At 44.6% G+C, this 24752-nt stretch overlaps 3 non-coding genes and 45 pseudogenes across 3 annotated transcripts; 34 read left to right on the plus strand and 14 right to left on the minus strand.

The window, feature by feature from the left end:
• Positions 1-35: 35 nt before the first annotated feature.
• On the plus strand, positions 36-154 carry LOC148856403 (5S ribosomal RNA; annotated as a pseudogene).
• A 359-nt stretch (positions 155-513) lies between these two features.
• LOC148856404 (5S ribosomal RNA) lies at positions 514-632 on the plus strand. Its single transcript, XR_016098044.1, has one exon. It is a non-coding gene; the product is annotated as a 5S ribosomal RNA (ribosomal RNA).
• A 359-nt stretch (positions 633-991) lies between these two features.
• Positions 992-1110, plus strand: LOC148856405 (5S ribosomal RNA; annotated as a pseudogene).
• Positions 1111-1469: 359 nt separating this feature from the next.
• On the plus strand, positions 1470-1588 carry LOC148856406 (5S ribosomal RNA; annotated as a pseudogene).
• Positions 1589-1947: 359 nt separating this feature from the next.
• LOC148856407 (5S ribosomal RNA) lies at positions 1948-2066 on the plus strand (annotated as a pseudogene).
• A 358-nt stretch (positions 2067-2424) lies between these two features.
• Positions 2425-2543, plus strand: LOC148856408 (5S ribosomal RNA; annotated as a pseudogene).
• A 359-nt stretch (positions 2544-2902) lies between these two features.
• On the plus strand, positions 2903-3021 carry LOC148856409 (5S ribosomal RNA; annotated as a pseudogene).
• A 359-nt stretch (positions 3022-3380) lies between these two features.
• LOC148856410 (5S ribosomal RNA) lies at positions 3381-3499 on the plus strand (annotated as a pseudogene).
• Positions 3500-3858: 359 nt separating this feature from the next.
• Positions 3859-3977, plus strand: LOC148856411 (5S ribosomal RNA; annotated as a pseudogene).
• A 358-nt stretch (positions 3978-4335) lies between these two features.
• On the plus strand, positions 4336-4454 carry LOC148856412 (5S ribosomal RNA; annotated as a pseudogene).
• A 360-nt stretch (positions 4455-4814) lies between these two features.
• On the plus strand, positions 4815-4933 carry LOC148856413 (5S ribosomal RNA; annotated as a pseudogene).
• A 359-nt stretch (positions 4934-5292) lies between these two features.
• LOC148856414 (5S ribosomal RNA) lies at positions 5293-5411 on the plus strand (annotated as a pseudogene).
• Positions 5412-5769: 358 nt separating this feature from the next.
• On the plus strand, positions 5770-5888 carry LOC148856415 (5S ribosomal RNA; annotated as a pseudogene).
• Positions 5889-6249: 361 nt separating this feature from the next.
• On the plus strand, positions 6250-6368 carry LOC148856416 (5S ribosomal RNA; annotated as a pseudogene).
• Positions 6369-6726: 358 nt separating this feature from the next.
• Positions 6727-6845, plus strand: LOC148856417 (5S ribosomal RNA; annotated as a pseudogene).
• Positions 6846-7204: 359 nt separating this feature from the next.
• LOC148856418 (5S ribosomal RNA) lies at positions 7205-7323 on the plus strand (annotated as a pseudogene).
• A 358-nt stretch (positions 7324-7681) lies between these two features.
• LOC148856419 (5S ribosomal RNA) lies at positions 7682-7800 on the plus strand. Its single transcript, XR_016098132.1, has one exon. It is a non-coding gene; the product is annotated as a 5S ribosomal RNA (ribosomal RNA).
• Positions 7801-8159: 359 nt separating this feature from the next.
• Positions 8160-8278, plus strand: LOC148856420 (5S ribosomal RNA; annotated as a pseudogene).
• Positions 8279-8637: 359 nt separating this feature from the next.
• Positions 8638-8756, plus strand: LOC148856421 (5S ribosomal RNA; annotated as a pseudogene).
• Positions 8757-10642: 1886 nt separating this feature from the next.
• LOC148856422 (5S ribosomal RNA) lies at positions 10643-10761 on the minus strand (annotated as a pseudogene).
• Positions 10762-11119: 358 nt separating this feature from the next.
• On the minus strand, positions 11120-11238 carry LOC148856423 (5S ribosomal RNA; annotated as a pseudogene).
• A 358-nt stretch (positions 11239-11596) lies between these two features.
• Positions 11597-11715, minus strand: LOC148856424 (5S ribosomal RNA; annotated as a pseudogene).
• A 359-nt stretch (positions 11716-12074) lies between these two features.
• Positions 12075-12193, minus strand: LOC148856425 (5S ribosomal RNA; annotated as a pseudogene).
• A 359-nt stretch (positions 12194-12552) lies between these two features.
• LOC148856426 (5S ribosomal RNA) lies at positions 12553-12671 on the minus strand (annotated as a pseudogene).
• A 357-nt stretch (positions 12672-13028) lies between these two features.
• On the minus strand, positions 13029-13147 carry LOC148856427 (5S ribosomal RNA; annotated as a pseudogene).
• Positions 13148-13506: 359 nt separating this feature from the next.
• LOC148856428 (5S ribosomal RNA) lies at positions 13507-13625 on the minus strand (annotated as a pseudogene).
• Positions 13626-13983: 358 nt separating this feature from the next.
• Positions 13984-14102, minus strand: LOC148856429 (5S ribosomal RNA). The gene has a single exon (XR_016098076.1). It is a non-coding gene; the product is annotated as a 5S ribosomal RNA (ribosomal RNA).
• Positions 14103-14461: 359 nt separating this feature from the next.
• LOC148856430 (5S ribosomal RNA) lies at positions 14462-14580 on the minus strand (annotated as a pseudogene).
• Positions 14581-14938: 358 nt separating this feature from the next.
• LOC148856431 (5S ribosomal RNA) lies at positions 14939-15057 on the minus strand (annotated as a pseudogene).
• A 359-nt stretch (positions 15058-15416) lies between these two features.
• LOC148856432 (5S ribosomal RNA) lies at positions 15417-15535 on the minus strand (annotated as a pseudogene).
• Positions 15536-15894: 359 nt separating this feature from the next.
• Positions 15895-16013, minus strand: LOC148856433 (5S ribosomal RNA; annotated as a pseudogene).
• Positions 16014-16370: 357 nt separating this feature from the next.
• On the minus strand, positions 16371-16489 carry LOC148856434 (5S ribosomal RNA; annotated as a pseudogene).
• Positions 16490-16599: 110 nt separating this feature from the next.
• On the minus strand, positions 16600-16718 carry LOC148856435 (5S ribosomal RNA; annotated as a pseudogene).
• Positions 16719-17391: 673 nt separating this feature from the next.
• On the plus strand, positions 17392-17510 carry LOC148856436 (5S ribosomal RNA; annotated as a pseudogene).
• A 357-nt stretch (positions 17511-17867) lies between these two features.
• LOC148856437 (5S ribosomal RNA) lies at positions 17868-17986 on the plus strand (annotated as a pseudogene).
• A 359-nt stretch (positions 17987-18345) lies between these two features.
• LOC148856438 (5S ribosomal RNA) lies at positions 18346-18464 on the plus strand (annotated as a pseudogene).
• A 357-nt stretch (positions 18465-18821) lies between these two features.
• On the plus strand, positions 18822-18940 carry LOC148856439 (5S ribosomal RNA; annotated as a pseudogene).
• A 359-nt stretch (positions 18941-19299) lies between these two features.
• On the plus strand, positions 19300-19418 carry LOC148856440 (5S ribosomal RNA; annotated as a pseudogene).
• A 358-nt stretch (positions 19419-19776) lies between these two features.
• On the plus strand, positions 19777-19895 carry LOC148856441 (5S ribosomal RNA; annotated as a pseudogene).
• Positions 19896-20254: 359 nt separating this feature from the next.
• LOC148856442 (5S ribosomal RNA) lies at positions 20255-20373 on the plus strand (annotated as a pseudogene).
• Positions 20374-20731: 358 nt separating this feature from the next.
• LOC148856443 (5S ribosomal RNA) lies at positions 20732-20850 on the plus strand (annotated as a pseudogene).
• Positions 20851-21210: 360 nt separating this feature from the next.
• On the plus strand, positions 21211-21329 carry LOC148856444 (5S ribosomal RNA; annotated as a pseudogene).
• A 357-nt stretch (positions 21330-21686) lies between these two features.
• LOC148856445 (5S ribosomal RNA) lies at positions 21687-21805 on the plus strand (annotated as a pseudogene).
• A 359-nt stretch (positions 21806-22164) lies between these two features.
• LOC148856446 (5S ribosomal RNA) lies at positions 22165-22283 on the plus strand (annotated as a pseudogene).
• Positions 22284-22641: 358 nt separating this feature from the next.
• LOC148856447 (5S ribosomal RNA) lies at positions 22642-22760 on the plus strand (annotated as a pseudogene).
• A 798-nt stretch (positions 22761-23558) lies between these two features.
• Positions 23559-23677, plus strand: LOC148856448 (5S ribosomal RNA; annotated as a pseudogene).
• Positions 23678-24036: 359 nt separating this feature from the next.
• On the plus strand, positions 24037-24155 carry LOC148856449 (5S ribosomal RNA; annotated as a pseudogene).
• A 359-nt stretch (positions 24156-24514) lies between these two features.
• Positions 24515-24633, plus strand: LOC148856450 (5S ribosomal RNA; annotated as a pseudogene).
• The last annotated feature ends 119 nt before the right edge of the window (positions 24634-24752 follow it).

Genomic DNA, 24752 nt, shown 5'->3' on the forward strand with positions numbered 1-24752 from the left:
GAGAGCATAAAGATTTAAGCGAGCAAAAAGCAGACGGGTGCGATCATACCAGCACTAATGCACCGGATCCCATCAGAACTCCGAAGTTAAGCGTGCAGGGGAGAGATTAGTATTAGGATTGGTGACCTCCTGTGAAGTCCTCGTGTTGCACCCCAATTTTATTAATATTTTATCTTCGATATACTATTTGCAAATTCCATATGTCGTTTCGGCGAGACAACTGGAAACAACGCGTCAGATACTCGCACCATTTCCGGCACGATCGTAATTACTGAATGGGAATGGTGCAAAACCGGGCTTTTGGCATTCATCCTGCATTGTGGGCCCCGCGATAGTATTGCTTCTATCCTGGGCTGCGGCAGATCTGGAGAGGAATAACTCCGCTCACGTGGGAGCTTGTGCATGGTTACCAAGGGAGGAAAGTTGCATACACCATTTTTTCAAGTCTGAAAGTATTAATGGAGGGGAGCAAGATAGTGAGTGCATAAAGATTTAAGCAAGCAAGAAACAAACGGGTGCAATCATACCAGCACTAATCCACCGGATCCCATCAGAACTCCGAAGTTAAGCGTGCTTGGGCGAGAGTAGTATTAGGATGGCTGACCTCCTAAGAAATCCTTGTGTTGCACCCCTATTTTATTAATATTTTATTTTTGATATATTATTTGCAAGTTCCATATGTCGTTTCGGCGAGACAACTGGAAACAACGCGCCGGATTCTCGGACCATTTGCGGCACGACCGTCATTACTGAATGCGAACGGTGCAAAATAGGGCTTTTGGCATTCGTCGTGCATTGTGCGCCCCGCGATTGTATCGCATCTATCCGTGGCTGCGGCAGATCTGGAAAGGAATAACTCCGCTCACGTGGGATCTTTTGCACGTTTACCAAGGGAGGAAAGTTGCATACACCGTTTTTTCAAGTCTGAAAGAATTAATGGGGGGGAGCAAGATAGTGAGTGCATAAAGATTTAAGCGAGCAAGAAGCAAACGGCTGCGATCATTCCAGCACTAATGCACCGGATCCCATCAGAACACCGAAGTTAAGTGTGCTTGGGCGAGAGTAGTATTAGGATGGGTGACCTCCTTGGAAATCATCGTGTTGCAACCCAATTTTATTAATATTTTATTTTTTATATATTATTTGCAAATTCCATATGTCGTTTCGGCGAGACAACTGGAAACAACGCGCCGGATTCTCGGACCATTTGCGGTACGACCGTCATTACTGAATGGGAACGGTGCAAAACCGGGCTTTTGGCATTCGTCGTGCATTGTGGGCCCCGCGATAGTATTACATCTATCCTGGGCTGCGGCAGATCTGGAAAGTAATAACTCCGTTCACGTGGGAGCTTGTGCATGGTTACCAAGGGAGGAAAGTTGCATACACCGTTTTTTCAAGTCTGAAAGTATTAATGGAGGGGAGCAACATAGTGAGTGCATAAAGATTTAAGCAAGCAAGAAACAAACGGATGCAATCATACCAGCACTAATCCACCGGATCCCATCAGAACTCTGAAGTTAAGCGTGCTTGGGCGAGAGTAGTATTAGGATGGCTGACCTCCTAAGAAATCCTTGTGTTGCAACCCAATTTTATTAATATTTTATTTTTGATATACTATCTACAAATTCCATATGTCGTTTCGGCGAGACAACTGGAAACAACGCGCTGGATACTCGGACCATTTGCGGTACGATCGTCATTACTGAATGGGAACAGTGGAAAACCGGGCTTTTGGCATTCGTCGTGCATTGTGGTCCCCGCGATAGTATTGCATCTATCCGGGGATGCGGCAGATCTAGAAAGGAATAACTCCTCTAACGTGGGAGCTTGTGCACGGTCACCAAGGGAGGAAAGTTCCATACACCGTTTTTTCAAGTCTGAAAGAATTATTGGAGGGGAACAAGATAATGAGAGCATAAAGATTTAATAGAGCAAAAAGCAGACGGGTGCGATCATACCAGCACTAATGCACCGGATCCCATCAGAACACCGAAGTTAAGCGTGCAGGGGCGAGAGTAGTATTAGGATTGGTGACCTCCTGTGAAGTCCTCGTGTTGCACCCCAATTTTATTAATATTTTATCTTTGATATACTATTTGCAAATTCCATATGTCGTTTCGGCTAGACAACTGGAAACAACGCGTCAGATACTCGCACCATTTCCGGCACGATCGTCATTACTGAATGGGAACGGTGCAAAACCGTGCTTTTGGCATTCGTCGTGAATTGGGGGCCCCGCGATAGTATTGCATCTATCCGGGGTTGCGGCAGATCTGTACTGGAATAACGCCGCTCACGTGGGAGCTAGTGCACGGTTACGAAGGGAGGAAAGTTGGATACACCGTTTTTTCAGTATGAAAGAACTAATGGAGGGGAGCAAGATAGTGAGTGCATAAAGATATAAGCGAGCAAGAAGCAAACGGGTCCGATGAAACCAGTACTAATCCACCGGATCCCATCAGAACTCCGAAGTTAAGCATGTACGGCTGAGAGTAGTATTAGGATGGGTGACCTCCTGGGAAATCCTTCTGTTGCAACCCAATTTTATTAATATTTTATTTTTGATATACTATTTGCAAAATCCATATGTCGTTTCGGCGAGAGAACTGGAAACAACGGGCCGGAAGCTCGGACCATTTGCGGTACGATTGTCATTATTGAATGGGAACGGTGCGAAACTGGGCTTTTGGCATTCGTCGTGCATTGTGGGCCCCGCGATTGTATTGCATCTATCCATGGCTGCGGCAGATTTGGAAAGGAATAACTCCGCTCACGTGGGAGCTTGTGCACATTTACCAAGGGAGGAAAGTTGCATACACCGTTTTTTCAAGTCTGAAAGAATTAATGGAGGGGAGCAAGATTGTGAGTGCATAAAGATTTAAGCGAGCAAGAATTAAACGGCTGCGATTATTCCAGCACTAATGCACCGGATCCCATCAGAACTCCGAAGTTAAGTGTGCTTGGGCGAGAGTAGTATTAGGATGGGTGACCTCCTGGGAAATCCTTCTGTTGCAACCCAATTTTATTAATATTTTATTTTTGATATACTATTTGCAAAATCCATATGTCGTTTCGGCGAGACAACTGGAAACAGCAGGCCGGAAGCTCGGACCATTTGCGGTACGATTGTCATTACTGAATGGGAACGGTGCGAAACCGGGCTTTTGGCATTCGTCGTGCAATGTGGGCCCCGCGATTGTATTGCATCTATCCATGGCTGCGGCAGATTTGGAAAGGAATAACTCCGCTCACGTGGGAGATTGTGCACGTTTACCAAGGGAGGAAAGTTGCATACACCATTTTTTCAAGTCTGAAAGAATTAATGGGGGGGAGCAAGATAGTGAGTGCATAAAGATTTAAGCGCGCAAGAAGCAAACGGCTGCGAACATTCCAGCACTAATGCACCGGATCCCATCAGAACTCCGAAGTTAAGTGTGCTTGGGCGAGAGTAGTATTAGGATGGGTGACCTCCTTGGAAATCATCGTGTTGCAACCCAATTTTATTAATATTTTATTTTTGATATATTGTTTGCAAATTCCATATGTCGTTTCGGCAAGACAACTGGTAACAACGTGCCGGATTCTCGGACCATTTGCGGCACGACCGTCATTACTGAATGGGAACGGTGCAAAACCGGGCTTTTGGCATTCGTCGTGCATTGTGGGCCCCGCGATAGTATTGCATCTATCCTGGGCTGCGGCAGATCTGGAAAGGAATAACTCCGCTCACGTGGGAGCTAGTGCATGGTTACCAAGGGAGGAAAGTTGCATACACCGTTTTTTCAAGTCTGGAAGTATTAATGGAGGGGAGCAAAATAGTGAGTGCATAAAGATTTAAGCAAGCAAGAAACAAACGGGTGCAATCATACCAGCACTAATCCACCGGATCCCATCAGAACTCCGAAGTTAAGCGTGCTTGGGCGAGAGTAGTATTAGGATGGCTGACCTCCTAAGAAATCCTTGTTTTGCAACCAAATTTTATTAATATTTTATTTTTGATATATTATTTGCAAATTCCGTATGTCGTTTCGGCGAGACAACTGGAAACAACGCGTCGGATACTCGGACCATTTGCGGCACGATCGTCATTTCTGAATGGGAACGGTGCAAAACTGGGCTTTGGCATTCGTCGTGCATTGTGGGCCCTGCGATAGTATTGCAATTATCCGGGGTTGCGGCAGATCTGGAATGGAATAACTCCGCTCACGTGGGAGCTTGTGCACGGTTACGAAGGGAGGAAAGTTGCATACACCATTTTTTCAAGTCTGAAAGTATTAATGGAGGGGAGCAAGATAGTGAGTGCATAAAGATTTAAGCAAGCAAGAAGGAAACGGGTGTAATCATACCAGCACTAATCCACCGGATCCCATCAGAACTCTGAAGTTAAGCGTGCTTGGGCGAGAGTAGTATTAGAATGGCTGACCTCCTGGGAAATCCTTGTGTTGGAACCCAATTTTTTTAATATTTTATTTTCGAAATACTATTTGCAAATTCCCTATGTCGTTTCGGCGAGACAACTAGAAACAGCGCGTCGGATACTCGGACCATTTTGCGGTACGATCGTCATTACTGAATGGGAACAGTGCAAAACCGGGCTTTTGTCATTCGTCGTGCATTGTCGGCCCCGTGATAGTATTGCATCTATCCGTGGCTGCGGCAGATCTGGAAAGGAATAACTTCGCTCACGTGGGAGTTTGTGCACGTTTACCATGGGAGGAAAGTTGCATACACCGTTTTTTCAAGTCTGAAAGTATTAGTGGAGGGGAGCAAGATAGTGAGTGCATAAAGATTTTAGCGAGCAAGAAACAAATGGGTGCGATCATACCAGCACTAATCCACTGGATCCCATTAGAACTCCGAAGTTAAGAGTGCTTGGGCGAGAGTAGTATTAGGATGGCTGACCTCCTCGGAAATCCTTGTGTTGCAACCAACTTTTATTAATATTTTATTTTTGATATACTATTTGCAAATTCCATATGTCGTTTTGGCGAGACAACTGGAAACAACGCGCTGGATACTCGGACCATTTGCGGTACGATCGTCATTACTGAATGGGAACGGTGCAAAACCGGGCTTCTGGCATTCGTCGTGCATTGTGGTCCCCGCGATAGTATTGCATCTATCCGGGGATGCGGCAGATCTGGAAAGGAATAACTCCTCTCACGTGGGAGCTTATGCACGGTTACCAAGGGAGGAAAGTTCCATACACCGTTTTTTCAAGTCTGAAAGAATTATTGGAGGCGAACAAGATAATGAGAGCAAAAAGATTTAAGCGAGCAAAAAGCAGACGGGTGCGATCATACCAGCACTAATGCACCGGATCCCATCAGAACTCCGAAATTAAGCGTGCAGAGGCGAGAGTAGTATTAGGATTGGTGACCTCCTGTGAAGTCCTCGTGTTGCACCCCAATTTTATTAATATTTTATCTTTGATATACTATTTGCAAATTCCATATGTCGATTCGGCGAGACAACTGGAAACAACGCGTCAGATACTCGCACCATTTCCGGCACGATCGTCATTACTGAATGGGAACGGTGCAAAACCGTGCTTTTGGCATTCGTCGTGCATTGGGGGCCCCGCGATAGTATTGCATCTATCCGGGGTTGCGGCAGATCTGTAAAGGAATAACGCCGCTCACGTGGGAGCTAGTGCACGGTTACGAATGGAGGAAAGTTGGATACACCGTTTTTTCAGTATGAAAGAATTAATGGAGGGGAGCAAGATAGTGAGTGCATAAAGATTTAAGTGAGCAAGAAGCAAACGGGTCCGATCATACCAGCACTAATCCACCGGATCCCATCAGAACTCCGAAGGAAAGTGTGCTTGGGCGAGAGTAGTATTAGGATGGGTGACCTCCTGGGAAATCCTTCTGTTGCAACCCAATTTTATTAATATTTTATTTTTGATATATACTATTTGCAAAATCCATATGTCGTTTCGGCGAGACAACTGGAAACAACTGGCCGGAAGCTCGGACCATTTGCGGTACGATTGTCATTACTAAATGGGAATGGTGCGAAACCGGGTTTTTTGCAATCGTCGTGCATTGTGGGCCCCGCGATTGTATTGCATCTATCCATGGTTGCGGCAAATTTGGGAAGGAATAACTCCGCTCACGTTGGAGCTTGTGCACGTTTACCAAGGGAGGAAAGTTGCATACACCGTTTTTTCAAGTCTGAAAGAATTATTGGAGGGGAACAAGATAATGAGAGCATAAAGATTTAAGCGAGCAAAAAGCAGACGGGTGCGATCTTACCAGCACTAATGCACCGGATCCCATCAGAACTCCGAAGTTAAGCGTGCAGGGGCGAGAGTAGTATTAGGATTGGTGACCTCCTGTGAAGTCCTCGTGTTGCACCCCAATTTTATTAATATTTTATCTTTGATATACTATTTGCAAATTCCATATGTCGATTCGGCGAGACAACTGGAAACAACGCGTCAGATACTCGCACCATTTCTGGCACGATCGTCATTACTGAATGGGAACGGTGCAAAACCGTGCTTTTGGCATTCGTCGTGCATTGGGGGCCCCGCGATAGTATTGCATCTATCCGAGGTTGCGGCAGATCTGTAAGGGAATAACGCCGCTCACGTGGGAGCTAGTGCACGGTTACGAATGGAGGAAAGTTGGATACACCGTTTTTTCAGTATGAAAGAATTAATGGAGGGGAGCAAGATAGTGAGTGCATAAAGATTTAAGCGAGCAAGAAGCAAACGGGTCCGATCATACCAGCACTAATCCACCGGATCCCATCAGAACTCCGAAGTTAAGTGTGCTTGGGCGAGAGTAGTATTAGGATGGGTGACCTCCTGGGAAATCCTTCTGTTGCAACCCAATTTTATTAATATTTTATTTTTGATATACTATTTGCAAAATCCATATGTCGTTTCGGCGAGACAACTGGAAACAACGGGCCGGAAGCTCGGACCATTTGCGGTATGATTGTCATTACTAAATGGGAATGGTGCGAAACCGGGTTTTTTGCAATCGTCGTGCATTGTGGGCCCCGCGATTGTATTGCATCTATCCATGGTTGCGGCAAATTTGGAAAGGAATAACTCCGCTCACGTTGGAGCTTGTGCACGTTTACCAAGGGAGGAAAGTTGCATACACCATTTTTTCAAGTCTGAAAGAATTAATGGGGGGGAGCAAGATAGTGAGTGCATAAAGATTTAAGCGAGCAAGAAGCAAACGGTTGCGATCATTCCAGCACTAATGCACCGGATCCCATCAGAACTCCGAAGTTAAGTGTGCTTGGGCGAGAGTAGTATTAGGATGGGTGACCACCAGGGAAGTCTTCCTGTTGCACCCCAATTTTATTAATATTTTATTTTTGATATTCTATTTGCAAATTCCATATGTCTTTTCCGCAAGACAACTGGAAACAACGCGCCGGATACTCGGACCATTTGCGGCACGATCGTCACTACTGAATGGGAACGGTGCAAAATTGGGCTTTTGGCATTCGTCGTGCATTGTGTGCCCCGCGATAGTATTGCATCTATCCGGGGCTGCGACAGATCTGGAAAGGAATAACTCCGCTCACGTGGAAGCTTGTGCACGGTTACCAAGGGAGAAAGTTGCATACACCATTTTTTCAAATCTGAAAGAATTAATGGGGGGGAGCAAGATAGTGAGTGCATAAAGATTTAAGCGAGCAAGAAGCAAACAGTTGCGATCATACCAGCACTAAAGCACCGGATCCCATTAGAACTCCGAAGTTAACTGTGCTTGGGCAAGAGTAGTATTAGGATGGGTGACCTCCTGGGAAATCTTCGTGTTGCAACCCAATTTTATTAATATTTTATTTTTGATATATTATTTGCAAATTCCATATGTCGTTTCGGCGAGACAACTGCAAACAACACGCCGGATTCTCGAACCATTTGCGGCACGACCGTCATTACTGATTGGGAACGGTGCAAAACCCGGCTTTTGGCATTCGTCGTGCATTGTGGGCCCCGTGATAGCATTGCATCCATCCGGGGCTGCGTCCGATCAGGAAAGGAATAACTCCGCTCACGTGGAAAATTGTGCACGGTTACTAAGGGAGGAAAGTTGCATACACCGTTTCTTCAAATCTGAAAGAATTAATGGGGGGGAGCAAGGTAGTGAGTGCATAAAGATTTAAGCGAGCAATTAGCAAACGGTTGCGATCATACCAGCACTAATGCACCGGATCCCATCAGAACCCCGAAGTTAATTGAGCTTGGGCGAGAGTATTATTAGGATGGGTGACCTCCTGGGAAATCATCGTGTTGCAACCCAATTTTATTAATATTTTATTTTTGATATATTATTTGCAAATTCCATATGTCGTTTCGGCGAGACAACTGGAAACAACGTGCCAGATTCTCGGACCATTTGCAGCACGACTGTCATTACTGAATGGGAACGGTGCAAAACCGGGCTTTTGGCATACGTCGTGCATTGTTGGCCCCGCGATAGTATTGCATCTATCCGGGGCTGCGACAGATCTGGAAAGGAATAACTCCGCTCACGTGGAAGCTTGTGCACGGTTACCAAGGGAGGAAAGTTGCATACACCATTTTTTCAAGTCAGAAAGAATTAATGGGGGGGAGCAAGTTAGTGAGTGCATAAAGATTTAAGCGAGCAAGAAACAAACGGTTGTGATCATACCAGCACTAATGCACTGGATCCCATCAGAACTCTGAAGTTAAGTGTGCTTGGGCGAGAGTAGTATTACGATGGGTGACCTCCTGGGAAATCATCATTTTGCAACCCAATTTTATTAATATTTTATTTTTGATATATTATTTGCAAATTCCATAAGTCGTTTCGGCGAGACAACTGGAAACAACGCGCCGGATATTCGAACCATTTGCGGCACGATCGTCATTACTGATGGGAATGGTGCAAAACCGGGCTTTTGGCATTCATCGTTTATTGTGGGCCCCGCGATAGTATTGCATTGATGTGTGGCTCATTGTGACACTAGCAAGTGCACTAGCCGTTCAAGTAATAAAGTAGTGAGTGAAGTATCGTTCCCACGAGGATTTAGGAAACAATTACCAATACTAAATTGAACATTTCTTATCTGATCAACAAATAAATCAAAACTCTAATGAAAGCTAAGAAATCCTAAATTAAAATCTATCTAAATCATTGGTCCAATTGCCTTCAATTCAGGTTAGAAGAGTAAGCAGTAAATGTCAATCTCAGAATTCAGCAATCTATCAATTTGGATCATTCGAATGAATCATGATTGAGCCTTGGTTTGGTGAAACCCCAAGGTCATGAACAGCCTCTCTCAAGTGCATGTTCATCCTATGCATGAGTGACGGTTCTTCTATCTCTAGCAAGAATCTAATCCTCATGCATGCATTTCTTCAAACACTTCTAAGGCATCAATTCAAATCTGAATTGATCACCAACTGAATTGTGCAAGTTATCTCTAACCTTGCACTCAATTCAGTTCTTGAATAGTAGATCTGAATTCCTAGAGTCTCTCTCAAGCACTCTAAGAATTCCAAGCTGTAGATTAATTCGCCCAATCTGAAAATTGCAGATCTGAATTCTCTTTCAAGCAATTCAGATCTTGCAATCTCAGATCTGAGAATTCAGATCTGAGTTTTGAAGGTTAGTTGGCCGAATTAATCTACAATCACACCCTTATTCAAGAAACTTCAAATACAATGCATGACCATTTGAATGAATCAAAAAGAATTAGATTGCTGAACTGAAATTTTACAAGCTGAAATACATCAAGGAAGAATGGAAACAAGGAGAAAGAAGAAAGAACATATAACTAAGAAACTGAATTCAAATCAAAAGAGAATGAAACTACAAATGATTTATTACAGAAGATCTTTGAATCACAAACTCTCAATTCGAACTCACCTTCTTCTTCTAGCTTGCTTGTCTTGAACTTCCTTCAGCCCTTCTTCTTCTTCTTCCTTGCGCCTAGCCTTCTTCTCTTCTCTTCTCTCAAGGTGGCCGAACCTCTAAGAGTGGGAGAGCCTTCCTCTCAAGCAATTGAACAACTTTCTCCCCTCCTAGAGGCCTCCTTATATAGTTTTTCAAGGGGGCTCTTGCCCCTTGTTGAAGCCTCTAGAATGGGGTGTATTACACCCCTCATGAACCTTCTAGAGTGCTCCCTCCTTCTCTTCAAGAAACTCCTAGAAGTTGCCGCCCCTAGCTCCCTTTGGGCTGCTATTTGGGCTACAACTTTGCTTGCTTTTGAGCTCATGTGGGCTACACTCTATGCTGTTATTTGGGCTAAAAATGGGCCTTCCTTGCTGGGCCGAATTCTCCTCATAGCTAGGCTTTATTTTCTTGGGTTTTCTCAAGGAATTCACTTGCTCTTTTTGGGCCGAAGTGCTCTCTCTTGCTTCCATGACCGGGCTGGACTGAAATTGGTCTTTTTGAACATTCTTTTCTTGCCTTTTTCCTTCCTTTTCTTGGATTGATTATCCCTGAACTTATTCTTAGCATTAAGCTAAATTAAGGCAAAAATTAATAAAACCGGCATAAAAATCCATGCTAAAGTCCTCAAAAATTATAGATAAATTGTAAGTTCATCAAATCCGGTGCGTTGTTTCCAGTTGTCTCGCCGAAGGGACATATGGAATTTGCAAATAATATATCAAAAATAAAATATTAATAAAATTGGGTTGCAACACGATGATTTCCCAGGAGGTCACCCATCATAATACTACTTTCGCCCAAGCACACATAATTTCGGAGTTCTGATGGGATCCGGTGTATTAGTGCTGGTATGATCGCAACTGTTTGCTTCTTGCTCGCTTAAATCTTTATGCACTTACTATCTTGCTCCCCCCCATTAATTATTTCAGACTTGAAAAAATGGTGTATGCAACTTTCCTCCCTTGGTAACCGTGCACAAGCTTCCACGTGAGCGGAGTTATTCCTTTCCAGATCTGTCGCAGACCCGGATAGATGCAATACTATCCCGGCGCCCACAATGCACGACGAATGCCAAAAGCCCGGTTTTGCACCGTTCCCATTCAGTAATGACGATCGTACCAAAAATTGTCCGAGTATCCGGCCCGTTGTTTCCAGTTGTCTCACCGAAACGACATTTGGAATTTAAAATAGTATATCAAAAATAAAATATTAATAAAATTGGGTTGCAACACAAGGATTTCCCAGGATGTCAGCCATCCTAATACTACTCTCGCCCAAGCACACTTAACTTCGGAGTTCTGATGGGATCCGGTGCATTACTGCTGGTATGATCGCAAATGTTTGTTTCTTGCTCGCTTAAATCTTTATGCACTCACTATCTTGCTCCCCCCCATTAATTCTTTCAGACTTGAAAAAACGGTTTATGCAACTTTCCTCCCTTGGTAAACGTGCACAAGCTCCAAGTGAGCGGAGTTATTCCTTTCCAGATCTGTCGCAGCCCCAGATAGATGCAATACTATCGCGGCGACCACAATGCACGATGAATGCCAAAAGCTTGGTTTTGCACCGTTCCCATTCAGTAATGACGGTCGTGCCGCAAATGATCCGAGAATCCAGCACGTTGTTTTCAGTTGTCTCGCCGAAACGACATATGGAATTTGCAAATAATATATCAAAAATAAAATATTAATAAAATTGGGTTGCAACACGATGATTTCCCAGGAGGTCACCCATCCTAATACTACTCTCGCCCAAGCACACTTAACTTCGGAGTTCTGATGGGATTCGGTGCATTAGTGCTGGTATGATAACAACCGTTTGCTTCTTGCTCGCTTAAATCATTATGCACTCACTATCTTGCTCCCCCCCATTAATTCTTTCAGAATTGAAAACACGGTGTATGCAACTTTTCTCCCTTGGTAAACGTGCACAAGGTCCCACGTGAGTGGAGTTATTTCTTTCCAGATCTGCCGCAGCCATGGATAGATAAAATACAATCGCGGGGCCCACAATGCACGACGAATGCCAAAAGCGCAGTTTTGCACCGTTCCCATTCAGTAATGACGATCGTGCCACAAATTGTCCGACTATCCGGCGCGTTGTTTCCAGTTGTCTCGCCGAAACGTCATATGGAATTTGCAAATAGTATATCAAAAATAAAATATTAATAAAGTTGGGGTGCAACAGGAGGACTTCCCTGGAGGTCACCCATCCTAGTACTACTCTCGCACAAGCACACTTAACTTCGGAGTTCTGAAGGGATCCGGTGCATTAGTGCTGGTATGATCGCAACCGTTTGCTTATTGCTCGCTTAAATCTATATGCACTCACTATCTTGCTCCCCCCCATTTATTCTTTCAGAATTGAAAAAACGGTGTATGCAACTTTCCTCCATTAGTAACCGTACACAAGCTTCCATGTGAGTGGAGTTTTTCCATTCCAGATCTGTCGCCGCCCCGGATAGATGCAATACAATCGCGGCGCCCACAATGCACGACGAATGCCAAAAGCCTGGTTTTGCACCGTTCCCATTCAGTAATGACGGTCGTGCCGCAAATGGTCCGAGAATCCTTCGCGTTGTTTCCAGTTGTCTCGCCGAAACGACATATGGAATTTGCAAATAATATATCAAAAATAAAATATTAATAAAATTGGGTTGCAACACGATGATTTCCCAGGTGGTCACCCTTCCTAATACGACTCTCTCCCAAGCACACTTAACTTCAGAATTCTGATGGGATCCGGTGCATTAGTGGTGGTATGATCGCAAATGTTTGTTTCTTGCTCGCTTAAATCATTATGCACTCACTATCTTGCTCCCCCCATTAATTCTTTCAGATTTGAAAAAACGGTGTATGAAACTTTCCTCCCTTAGTAACCGTACACAAGCCTCCACGTGAGCGGAGTTATTCCTTTCCAGATCTGTCGCAGCCCCAGATAGATGCAATACTATCGCGGCGCCCACAATGCACAACGAATGCCAAAAGCTTGGTTTTGCACCGTTCCCATTCAGTAATGACGGTCGTGCCGCAAATGGTCCGAGAACCCGGCGCGTTTTTCCAATTGTCTCGCTGAAACGACAGATGGAATTTGCAAATAATATATCAAAAATAAAATATTAATAAAATTGGGTTGCAACACGATGATTTCCCAGGAGGTCACCCATCATAATACTACTCTCGCCCAAGCACACTTAACTTCGGAGTTTTGATGGGATTCGGTGCATTAGTGCTGGTATGATCACAACCGTTTGCTTCTTGCTCGCTTAAATCTTTATGCACTCACTATCTTGCTCCCCCCCCATTAATTTTTTCAGACTTGAAAAAATGGTGTATGCAACTTTCCTCCCTTCGTAACCGTGCACAAGCTTCCACGTCAGCGGAGTTATTACTTTCCAGATTTGTCGCAGCCTGGATAGAAGCAATATTATCGCGGAGCCCACAATGCACGACGAATGCCAAAAGTCCGATTTTGCACCGTTCCCATTCAGTAATGACGATCGTGCCGCAAATGGTCCGAGAATCCAGCGCGTTGTTTCCTGTTGTCTCGCCGAAACGACATATGGAATTTGCAAATATTATATCAAAGATAAAATATTATTAAAATTGGGGTGCAACACAAGGACTTCCCAGGAGGTCACCCATCGTAATACTACTCTCGCCCAAGCACATTTAAATTCAGAGTTCTTATGGGATCCGATGCAATAGTGCTGGTATGATCACAACCGTTTGCTTCTTGCTCGTTTAAATCTTTATGCACTCACTATCTTGCTCCCCCCCATTAATTCTTTCAGAATTGAAAAAATGGTGTATGCAACTTTCCACCGTTGGTAACCGTACACAAGCTTCCACGTGAGCGGAGTTATTCCTTTCCAGATCTGTCGCAGCCCCGGATTGATGCAATACTATCGTGAGGCCCACAATGCACGACGATAGCCAAAAGCCCGGTTTTGCATCGTTTCCATTTAGTAATGACGGTCGTGCCGCAAATGGTCCGAGAATCCGGTGCATTGTTTCCAGTTGTCTCGCCGAAGGGACATATGGAATTTGAAAATAATATATCAAAAAAAAATATTTATAAAATTGGGTTGCAACACGATGATTTCCCAGGAGGTCACCCATCATAATACTACTTTCGCCCAAGCACACTTAACTTCGGAGTTCTGATGGGATCCGGTGCATTAGTGCTGGTATGATAACAACCGTTTGCTTATTGCTCGCTTAAATCATTATGCACTCACTATCTTGCTCCCCCCCATTAATTCTTTCAGAATTGAAAACACGGTGTATGCAACTTTTCTCCCTTGGTAAACGTGCACAAGGTCCCACATGAGCGGAGTTATTCCTTTCCAGATCTGCCGCAGCCATGGATAGATGCAATACAATCACGGGGCCCACAATGCACGACGAATGCCAAAAGCCCGGTTTTGCACCGTTCCCATTCAGTAATGACGATCGTGCCGCAAATTGTCCGACTATCCGGCGCATTGTTTCCAGTTGTCTCGCCGAAACGTCATATGGAATTTGCAAATAGTATATCAAAAATAAAATATTAATAAAATTGGGGTGCAACAGGAGGACTTCCTTGGAGGTCACCCATCCTAGTACTACTCTCGCACAAGCACACTTAACTTCGGAGTTCTGAAGGGATCTGGTGCATTAGTGCTGGTATGATCGCAACCGTTTGCTTCTTGCTCGCTTAAATCTTTATGCACTCACTATCTTGCTCCCCCCCATTTATTCTTTCAGAATTGAAAAAACGGTGTATGCAACTTTCCTCCATTAATAACCATGCACAAGCTCCCACGTGAGCGGAGTTATTCCTTTCCAAATCTGCCACAGCCATGGATAGATGCAATACAATGGCGGGAACCACAATGCACGACGAATGCCAAAAGCCCGGTTTCGCACCGTTCCCATTCAGTAATGACGATCGTACCGAAAATGGTCCGAGTATCCGGCCCGTTGTTTCCAGTTGCCTTGCCGAAACGACATTTGAAATTTAAAATAGTATATCAAAAATAAAATATTAATAAAATTGGGTTGCAACACAAGGATTTCCCAAGATGTCAGCCATCCTAATACTACTCTCGCCCAAGCACACTTAACTTTGGAATTCTGATGGGATCCGGTGGATTAGTGCTGGTATGATCGGACCCGTTTGCTTCTTCCTCGCTTAAATCTTTATGCACTCAATATCTTGCTCCCCTCCATTAATTCTTTCAGACTTGAAAAAACGGTGTATGCAACTTTCCTCCTTTGGTAAACGTGCACAAGCTCCCACGTGAGCGGAGTTATTCCTTTCCAGATCTGCCGCAGCCATGGATAGATAAAATACAATCGCGGGGCCCACAATGCACGACGAATGCCAAAAGCCCGGTTTTGCACCGTTCCCATTCAGTAATGACGATCGTGCCACAAATTGTCCGACTATCCGGCGCGTTGTTTCCAGTTGTCTCGCCGAAACGTCATATGGAATTTGCAAATAGTATATCAAAAATAAAATATTAATAAAGTTCGGGTGCAACAGGAGGACTTCCCTGGAGGTCACCCATCCTAGTACTACTCTCGCACAAGCACACTTAACTTCAGAGTTCTGAAGGGATCCGGTGCATTAGTGCTGGTATGATCGCAACCGTTTGCTTCTTGCTCGCTTAAATCTTTATGCACTCACTATCTTGCTCCCCCCCATTTATTCTTTCAGAATTGAAAAAACGGTGTATGCAACTTTCCTCCATTAGTAACCGTACACAAGCTTCCATGTGAGCGGAGTTTTTCCTTTCCAGATCTGTCGCAGCCCCGGATAGATGCAATACAATCGCGGCGCCCACAATGCACGACGAATGCCAAAAGCCTGGTTTTGCACCGTTCCCATTCAGTAATGACGGTCGTGCCGCAAATGGTCCGAGAATCCTTCGCGTTGTTTCCAGTTGTCTCGCCGAAACGACATATGGAATTTGCAAATAATATATCAAAAATAAAATATTAATAAAATTGGGTTGCAACACGATGATTTCCCAGGTGGTCACCCTTCCTAATACGACTCTCTCCCAAGCACACTTAACTTCAGAATTCTGATGGGATCCGGTGCATTAGTGGTGGTATGATCGCAAATGTTTGTTTCTTGCTCGCTTAAATCATTATGCTCTCACTATCTTGCTCCCCCCATTAATTCTTTCAGATTTGAAAAAACGGTGTATGAAACTTTCCTCCCTTAGTAACCGTACACAAGCCTCCACGTGAGCGGAGTTATTCCTTTCCAGATCTGTCGCAGCCCCGGATAGATGCAATACTATCGTGGCGCCCACAATGCACAACGAATGCCAAAAGCTTGGTTTTGCACCGTTCCCATTCAGTAATGACGGTCGTGCCGCAAATGGTCCGAGAACCCGGCGCGTTTTTCCAATTGTCTCGCTGAAACGACAGATGGAATTTGCAAATAATATATCAAAAATAAAATATTAATAAAATTGTGTTGCAACACGATGATTTCCCAGGAGGTCACCCATCATAATACTACTCTCGCCCAAGCACACTTAACTTCAGAGTTTTGATGGGATTCGGTGCATTAGTGCTGGTATGATCACAACCGTTTGCTTCTTGCTCGCTTAAATCTTTATGCACTCACTATCTTGCTCCCCCCCATTAATTATTTCAGACTTGAAAAAATAGTATATCAAAAATAAGATATTAATAAAATTGGGGTGCAATAGGAGGACTTCCCTGGAGGTCACCCATCCTAATACTACTCTCGCCCAAGCACACTTAACTTCGGAGTTCTGAAGTGATCCGGTGCACTAGTGCTGGTATGATCGCACCCGTCCGCTTCTTCCTCGCTTAAATCTTTATGCACTCACTATCTTGCTCCCCCCCATTAATTATTCCAGATTTGTCGCAGCCCGGATAGAAGCAATATTATCGCGGAGCCCACAATGCACGACGAATGCCAAAAGTCTGATTTTGCACCGTTCCCATTCAGTAATGACGATCGTGCCGCAAATGGTCCGAGAATCCAGCGCTTTGTTTCCTGTTGTCTGGCCGAAACGACATATGGAATTTGCAAATAGTATATCAAAGATAAAATATTAATAAAATTGGATGGGTGAACTCCTGGGAAATCCTTCTGTTGCATCCCAATTTTATTAATATTTTATTTTTGATATACTATTTGCAAATTCCATATGTCGTTTCGGCGAGACAACTGGAAACAATGGGCCGGATACTCGGACCATTTGCGGTACGATCGTCATTACTGAATGGGAACGGTGCGGAACCGGGTTTTGGCATTCGTCGTGCATTGTGGGCCCCATGATTGTATTGCATCTATCCATGGCTGCGGCAGATTTGGAAAGGAATAACTCTGCTCACATGGGAGCTTGTGCACGTTTACCAAGGGAGGAAAGTTGCATACACCGTTTTTTCAAGTCTGAAAGAATTAATGGAGGGGAGCAAGATAGTGAGTGCATAAACATTTAAGCGAGGAAGAAGCGGACGGGTGCGATCATACCAGCACTAATGCACCGGATCGCATCAGCACTCCGAAGTTAAGTGTGCTTGGGCGAGAGTAGTATTAGGATGGGTGACCTCCAGGGAAGTCCTCCTGTTGCACCCCAATTTTATTAATATTTTATTTTTGATATACTATTTGCAAATTCCATATGTCGTTTCGGCGAGACAACTAGAAACAACGCGCCAGATACTCGGATAATTTGCGGCACGATCGTCATTACTGAATGAGAACGGTGCAAAACCGGGCTTTTGGTATTCGTCGTGCTTTGTGGGCCCCATGCTAGTTGCATCTATCCGGGGCTGCGGCAGATCTGGAAAGGAATAACTCCGCTCACGTGGGAGCTTGTGCACGGTTACCACGGGAGGAAAGTTGCATACACCGTTTTTTCAAGTCTTAAAGTATTAATGGAGGGGAGCAAGATAGCGAGTGCATAAAGATTTAAGCGAGCAAGAAGCAAACGGGTGCGATCATACCAGCACTAATCCACTGGATCCCATCAGAACTCCAAAGTTAAGAGCGCTTGGGCGAGAGTAGTATTAGGATGGGTGACCTCCTGGGAAATCCTTCTGTTGCAACCCAATTTTATTAATATTTTAATTTTGATATACTATTTGCAAATTCCATATGTCGTTTCGGCGAGACAACTGGAAACAACGGGCCGAATACTCGGACCATTTGCGGTATGATCGTCATTACTGAATGGGAACTGTGCGAAACCGGGCTTTTGGCATTCGTCGTGCATTGTGGGCCCCGCGATTGTATTGCATCTATCCATGGCTGCGGCAAATTTGGAAAGGAATAACTACGCTCACGTGGGAGCTTGTGCACGTTTACCAAGGGAGGAAAGTTGCATACACCGTTTTTTCAAGTCTGAAAGAATTAATGGAGGGGAGCAAGATAGTGAGTGAATAAAGATTTAAGCGAGGAAGAAGCGGACGGGTGCGATCATACCAGCACTAGTGCACCGGATCACTTCAGAACTCCGAAGTTAAGTGTGCTTGGGCGAGAGTAGTATTAGGATGGGTGACCTCCAGGGAAGTCCGCCTATTGCACCCCAATTTTATTAATATCTTATTTTTGATATACTATTTGCAAATTCCATATGTCGTTTCGGCGAGACAACTAGTAACAACGCGCCAAATACTCGGATATTTTGTGGCACGATCGTCATTACTGAATGAGAACGGTGCAAAACCGGGCTTTTGGCATTCGTCGTGCTTTGTGGGCCCCGCGATAGTTGCATCTATCCGGGGCTGCGGCAGATCTGGAAAGGAATAACTCCGCTCACGTGGGAGCTTGTGCATGGTTTACACGGGAGGAAAGTTGCATACACCATTTTTTCAAATCTGAAAGTATTAGTGGAGGGGAGCAAGATAGTGAGTGCATAAAGATTTTAGCGAGCAAGAAGCAAACGGGTGCGATCATACCAGCACTAATCCACTGGATCCCATTAGAACTCCGAAGTTAAGAGTGCTTGGGCGAGAGTAGTATTAGGATGGCTGACCTCCTCGGAAATCCTTGTGTTGCAACCCACTTTTATTAATATTTTATTTTTGATATACTATTTGTAAATTCCATATGTCGTTTCGGCGAGACAACTGGAAACAACGCGCTGGATACTCGGACCATTTGCGGTACGATCGTCATTACTGAATGGGAACGGTGCAAAACCGGGCTTCTGGCATTCGTCGTGCATTGTGGTCCCCGCGATAGTATTGCATCTATCCGGGGATGCGGCAGATCTGGAAAGGAATAACTCCTCTCACGTGGGAGCTTGTGCACGGTTACCAAGGGAGGAAAGTTCCATACACCGTTTTTTCAACTCTGAAAGAATTATTGGAAGGGAAAAAGATAATGAGAGCATAAAGATTTAAGCGAGCAAAAAGCAGACGGGTGAGATCATACCAGCACTAATGCACCGGATCCCATCAGAACTCCGAAGTTGAGCGTGCAGGGGCGAGAGTAGTATTAGGATTGGTGACCTCCTGTAAAGTCCTCGTGTTGCACCCCAATTTTATTAATATTTTATCTTTGATATACTATTTGCAAATTCCATATGTCGATTCGGCGAGACAACTGGAAACAACGCGTCAGATACTTGCACCATTTCCGGCACGATCGTCATTACTGAATGGGAACGGTGCAAAACCGTGCTTTTGGCATTCGTCGTGCATTGGGGGCCCTGCGATAGTATTGTATCTATCCGGGGTAGCGGCAGATCTGTAAAGGAATAACGCCGCTCACGTGGGAGCTAGTGCACGGTTACGAAGGGAGGAAAGTTGGATACACCGTTTTTTCAGTATGAAAGAATTAATGGAGGGGAGCAAGATAGTGAGTGCATAAAGATTTAAGCGAGCAAGAAGCAAACGGGTCCGATCATACCAGCACTAATCCACCGGATCCCATCAGAACTCCGAAGTTAAGTGTGCTTGGGCGAGAGTAGTATTAGGATGGGTGACCTCCTGGGAAATCCTTCTGTTGCAACCCAATTTTATTAATATTTTATTTTTGATATACTATTTGCAAAATCCATATGTCGTTTCGGCGAGACAACTAGAAACAACGGGCCGGAAGCTCGGACCATTTGCGGTACGATTGTCATTACTAAATGGGAATGGTGAGAAACCGGGTTTTTTGCAATCGTCGTGCATTGTGGGCCCCGCGATTGTATTGCATCTATCCATGGTTGCGGCAGATTTGGAAAGGAATAACTCCGCTCACGTTGGAGCTTGTGCACGTTTACCAAGGGAGGAAAGTTGCATACACCGTTTTTTCAAGTCTGAAAGAATTAATGGGGGGGAGCAAGATAGTGAGTGCATAAAGATTTAAGCGAGCATGAAGCAAACGGCTGCGATCATTCCTGCACTAATGCACCGGATCCCATCCGAACTCCGAAGTTAAGTGTGCTTGGGCGAGAGTAGTATTTGGATGGGTGCCCTCCAGGGAAGTCCTCCTGTTGCACCCCAATTTTATTAATATTTTATTTTTGATATACTATTTGCAAATTCCATATGTCTTTTCCGCAAGACAACTGGAAACAACGCGCCGGATACTCGGACCATTTGCGGCACGATCGTCACTACTAAATGGGAACGGTGCAAAATCGGGCTTTTGGCATTCGTCGTGCATTGTGGGCCCCGTGATAGTATTGCATCTATCCGGGGCTGCGACAGATCTGGAAAGGAATAACTCCGCTCACGTGGAAGCTTGTGCACGGTTACCAAGGGAGGAAAGTTGCATACACCGTTTTTTCAAGTCAGAAAGAATTAATGGGGGGGATAAGTTAGTGAGTGCATAAAGATTTAAGCGAGCAAGAAGCAAACAGTTGCAATCAGACCAGCACTAATGCACCGGATCCCATCCGAACTCCGAAGTTAAGTGTGCTTGGGCGAGAGTAGTATTAGGATGGCTGACCTCCTCGGAAATCCTTGTGTTGCAACCCACTTTTATTAATATTTTATTTTTGATATACTATTTTCAAATTCCATATGTCGTTTCCGCGAGACAACTGGAAACAACGCGCCGGATACTCGGACCATTTGCGGCACGATCGTCACTATTGAATGAGAATGGTGCAAAATCGAGCTTTTGGCATTCGTCGTGCATTGTGGGCCCCGCGATAGTATTGCATCTATCCGGGGCTGCGACAGTTCTGGAAAGGAATAACTCCGCTCACGTGGAAGGTTGTGCACGGTTACCATGGGAGGAAAGTTGCATACACCATTTTTTCAAGTCTGAAAGAATTAATGGGGGGGGAGCAAGATAGTGAGTGCATAAAGATTTAAGCGAGCAAGAAGCAAACGGTTTCGATCATACCAGCACTAATGCACCGGATCCCATCAGAACTCCGAAGTTAATTGAGCATGGGCGAGAGTAGTATTAGGATGCGTGACCTCCTCGGAAATCGTCATGTTGCAACCCAATTTTATTAATATTTTATTTTTGATATATTATTTGCAAATTCTATATGTCGTTTCGGCGAGACAACTGGAAACAACGCGCCGGATACTCGAACCATTTGCGACACGATCGTCATTACTGAATGGGAAAGGTGCAAAACCGGGCTTTTGGCATTCGTCGTGCATTGTGGGCCCCGCGATAGTAGTGCATTATCAGGGGTTGCGGCAGATCTGGAAAGGAATAACTCCGCTCACGTGGGAGCTTGTGCACGTTTCAAAGGGAGGAAACTTGCATACACCATTTTTTCAAGTCTGAAAGAATTAATGGAGGGGAGCATGATAGTGAGTTCATAAAGATTTAAGCGAGCAAGAAGCAAACGGTTGCGATCATACCACCACTAATCCACTGGATCCCATCAGAACTCCGAAGTTAAGTGTGCTTGGGCGAGAGTAGTATTAGGATGGCTGACCTCCTGGGAAATCCTTGTGTTGCAACCCAATTTTATTAATATTTTATTTTTTATATACTATTTGCAAATTCCATATTTCATTTCGGCGAGACAACTGGAAACAATGCGCCGGATACTCGGACCATTTGCGGTACGATCGTCATTACTGAATGGGAACGGTGCAAAACCGGGCTTTTGGCATTCGTCGTGCATTGTGGGCCCCGCAGTTGTATTGCATTTATCCGTGGCTGCGGCAGATCTGGAAAGGAATAACTCTGCTCACGTGGGAGCTTGTGCACGTTTACCAAGGGAGGAAAGTTGCATACACCATTTTTTCAAGTCTGAAAGAATTAATGGAGGGGAGCAAGATAGTGAGTGCATAAAGATTTAAGCGAGCAAGAAGCTGATGGGTGCGATCATACCAGCACTAATGCACCGTATCCCATCAGAACTCCGAAGTTAATTGTGCTTGGGCGAGAGTAATATTAGGATGGTTGACCTCCTGGGAAATCATCGTGTTGCACCCCAATTTTATTAATATTTTATTTTTGATATATTATTTGCAAATTCCATATGTCGTTTCGGCGAGACAACTTGAAACAACGCGTCGGATACTCGGACCATTTGCGGCACGATCGTCATTACTAAATGGGAACGGTATGAAACCGGGCTTTGGCATTCGTCGTGCATTGTGGGCCCTGCGATAGTATTGCAAGTATCCCGGGCTGCGGCAGATCTGGAATGGAATAACTCCGCTCACGTGGGATCTTGTGCACGGTTATGAAGGGAGAAAAGTTGCATACACCATTTTTTCAAGTCTGAAAGTATTAATGGAGGGGAGCAAGATAGTGAGTGCATAAAGATTTAAGCAAGCAAGAAGGAAACGGGTGTAATCATACCAGCACTAATCGACCGGATCCCATCAGAACTCCGAAGTTAAGCTTGCTTGGGCGAGAGTAGTATTAGGATGTGTGACCTCCTGGGAAATCCTTGTGTTGGAACCCAATTTTTTTAATATTTTATTTTTGAAATACTATTTGCAAATTCCATATGTCGTTTCGGCGAGACAACTGGAAACAGCCCGCCAGATACTCGGACCATTTTGCAGTACGATCGTCATTACTGAATGGGAACAGTGCAAAACCGGGCTTTTGGCATTCATCGTGCATTGTGGGCCCCGCAATCGTATTGCATCTATCAGGGGCTGCGACAGATCTGGAAAGGATTAACTCCGCTCACGCGGAAGCTTGTGCACGGTTACAAAGGGAGGAGAGTTGCATACACCATTTTTTCAAATCTGATTGTATTAATGGAGGGGAGCAAGATAGTGAGTGCATAAAGATTTAAGCGAGCAAGAAGCAAACGGGTACGATCATACCAGCACTAATCCACCAGATCCCATTAGGATGGGTGACCTCCTGGGAAGTCCTTGTGTTGCACCCCAATTTTATTAATATTTTATTTTAGATATATTATTTACAAATTACATATGTCGTTTCGGCGAGACAACTGGAAACAACGCGCCGGATTCTCGGACCATTTGCGGCACGACCGTCATTACTGAATGGGAACGGTGCAAAACCGGACTTCTGGCATTTGTCGTGCATTGTGGGCCCCAAGATAGTATTGCATCTATCCGGGGCTGCGACAGATCTGGAAAGGAATAACTCCGCTCACGTGGAAGCTTGTGCAAGGTTACGAAGGGAGGAAAGTTGCATACACCGTTTTTTCAAGTCTGAAAGAATTAATGGGGGGGAGCAAGATAGCGAGTGCATAAAGATTTAAGCGAGCAAGAAGCAAATTGCTGCGATCATACCAGCACTAATGCACCGGATCCCATCAGAACTCCGAAGTTAATTGTGCTTGGGCGAGAGTATTATTAGGATGGGTGACCTCCTGGGAAATCAACGTATTGAAACACAATTTTATTAATATTTTATTTTTGATATATTATTTGCAAATTCCATATGTCGTTTCGGCGAGACAACTGGAAACAACGTGCCAAATTTTCCGACCATTTGCGGCACGACCGTCATTACTGAATGGGAATGGTTCAAAACCGGGCTTTTGGCATTCGTCGTACATTGTTGGCCCTGCGATAGTATTGCATCTATCCGGGGCTGCGACAGATCTGGAAAGGAATAACTCCGCTCACGTGGGAGCTTGTGCACGTCTACCAAGGGAGGGAAGTTGCATACACCGTATTTTCAAGTCTGAAAGAATTAATGGAGGGGAGCAAGATAGTGAGTGCATAATGATTTAAGCGAGCAAGAAGCAAACGGTTGCAATCATACCAGCACTAATCCACCGGATCCCATTACAACTCCGAAGTTAAGCCTGTTTGGGCGAGAGTAGTATTAGGATGGCTGACCTCTTGGGAAATCCCTGTGTTGCAACCCAATTTTATTAATATTTTATTTATGAAATACTATTTGCAAATTCCATATGTCGTTTCGACAAGACTACTGGAAACAACGCACCGGATACTCGGACCATTTGCGGTAGGATCGTCATTACTGAATGGGAACGGTGCAAAACCAGGCTTTTGGCATTATTCGTGCATTGTGGGCCCCTTGATTGTATTGCATCTTTCCGTGGCTGCGGCAGATCTGGAAAGGAATAACTCCTTTCACGTGGGAGCTTGTCCACGTTTACCAAGGGAGGAAAGTTGCATACAACATTTTTTCATGTCTGAAAGAATTAATGGAGGGGAGCAAGATAGTGAGTGCATTTAGATTTACGCGAGCAAGAAGCGGACGGGTGCGATCATACCAGCACTAATGCACAGGATCCCATAAGAACTTCAAAGTTAAGTGTGCTTTGGCGAGAGTAGTACTAGGATGGGTGACCTCCAGGGAAGTCCCCCTGCTGCACCCCAATTTTATTAATATTTTATTTTTGATATACTATTTGCAAATTCCATATGTCATTTTGGCGAGACAACTGGAAATAACGCGCCGGATAGTCGGACCATTTGCGGCATGATCGTCATTATT

Source organism: Nelumbo lutea, chromosome 4 (assembly GCF_056320005.1).
Source record: "Nelumbo lutea isolate HS-2025 chromosome 4, American lotus-T2T, whole genome shotgun sequence".
NCBI lineage: Eukaryota > Viridiplantae > Streptophyta > Magnoliopsida > Proteales > Nelumbonaceae > Nelumbo > Nelumbo lutea.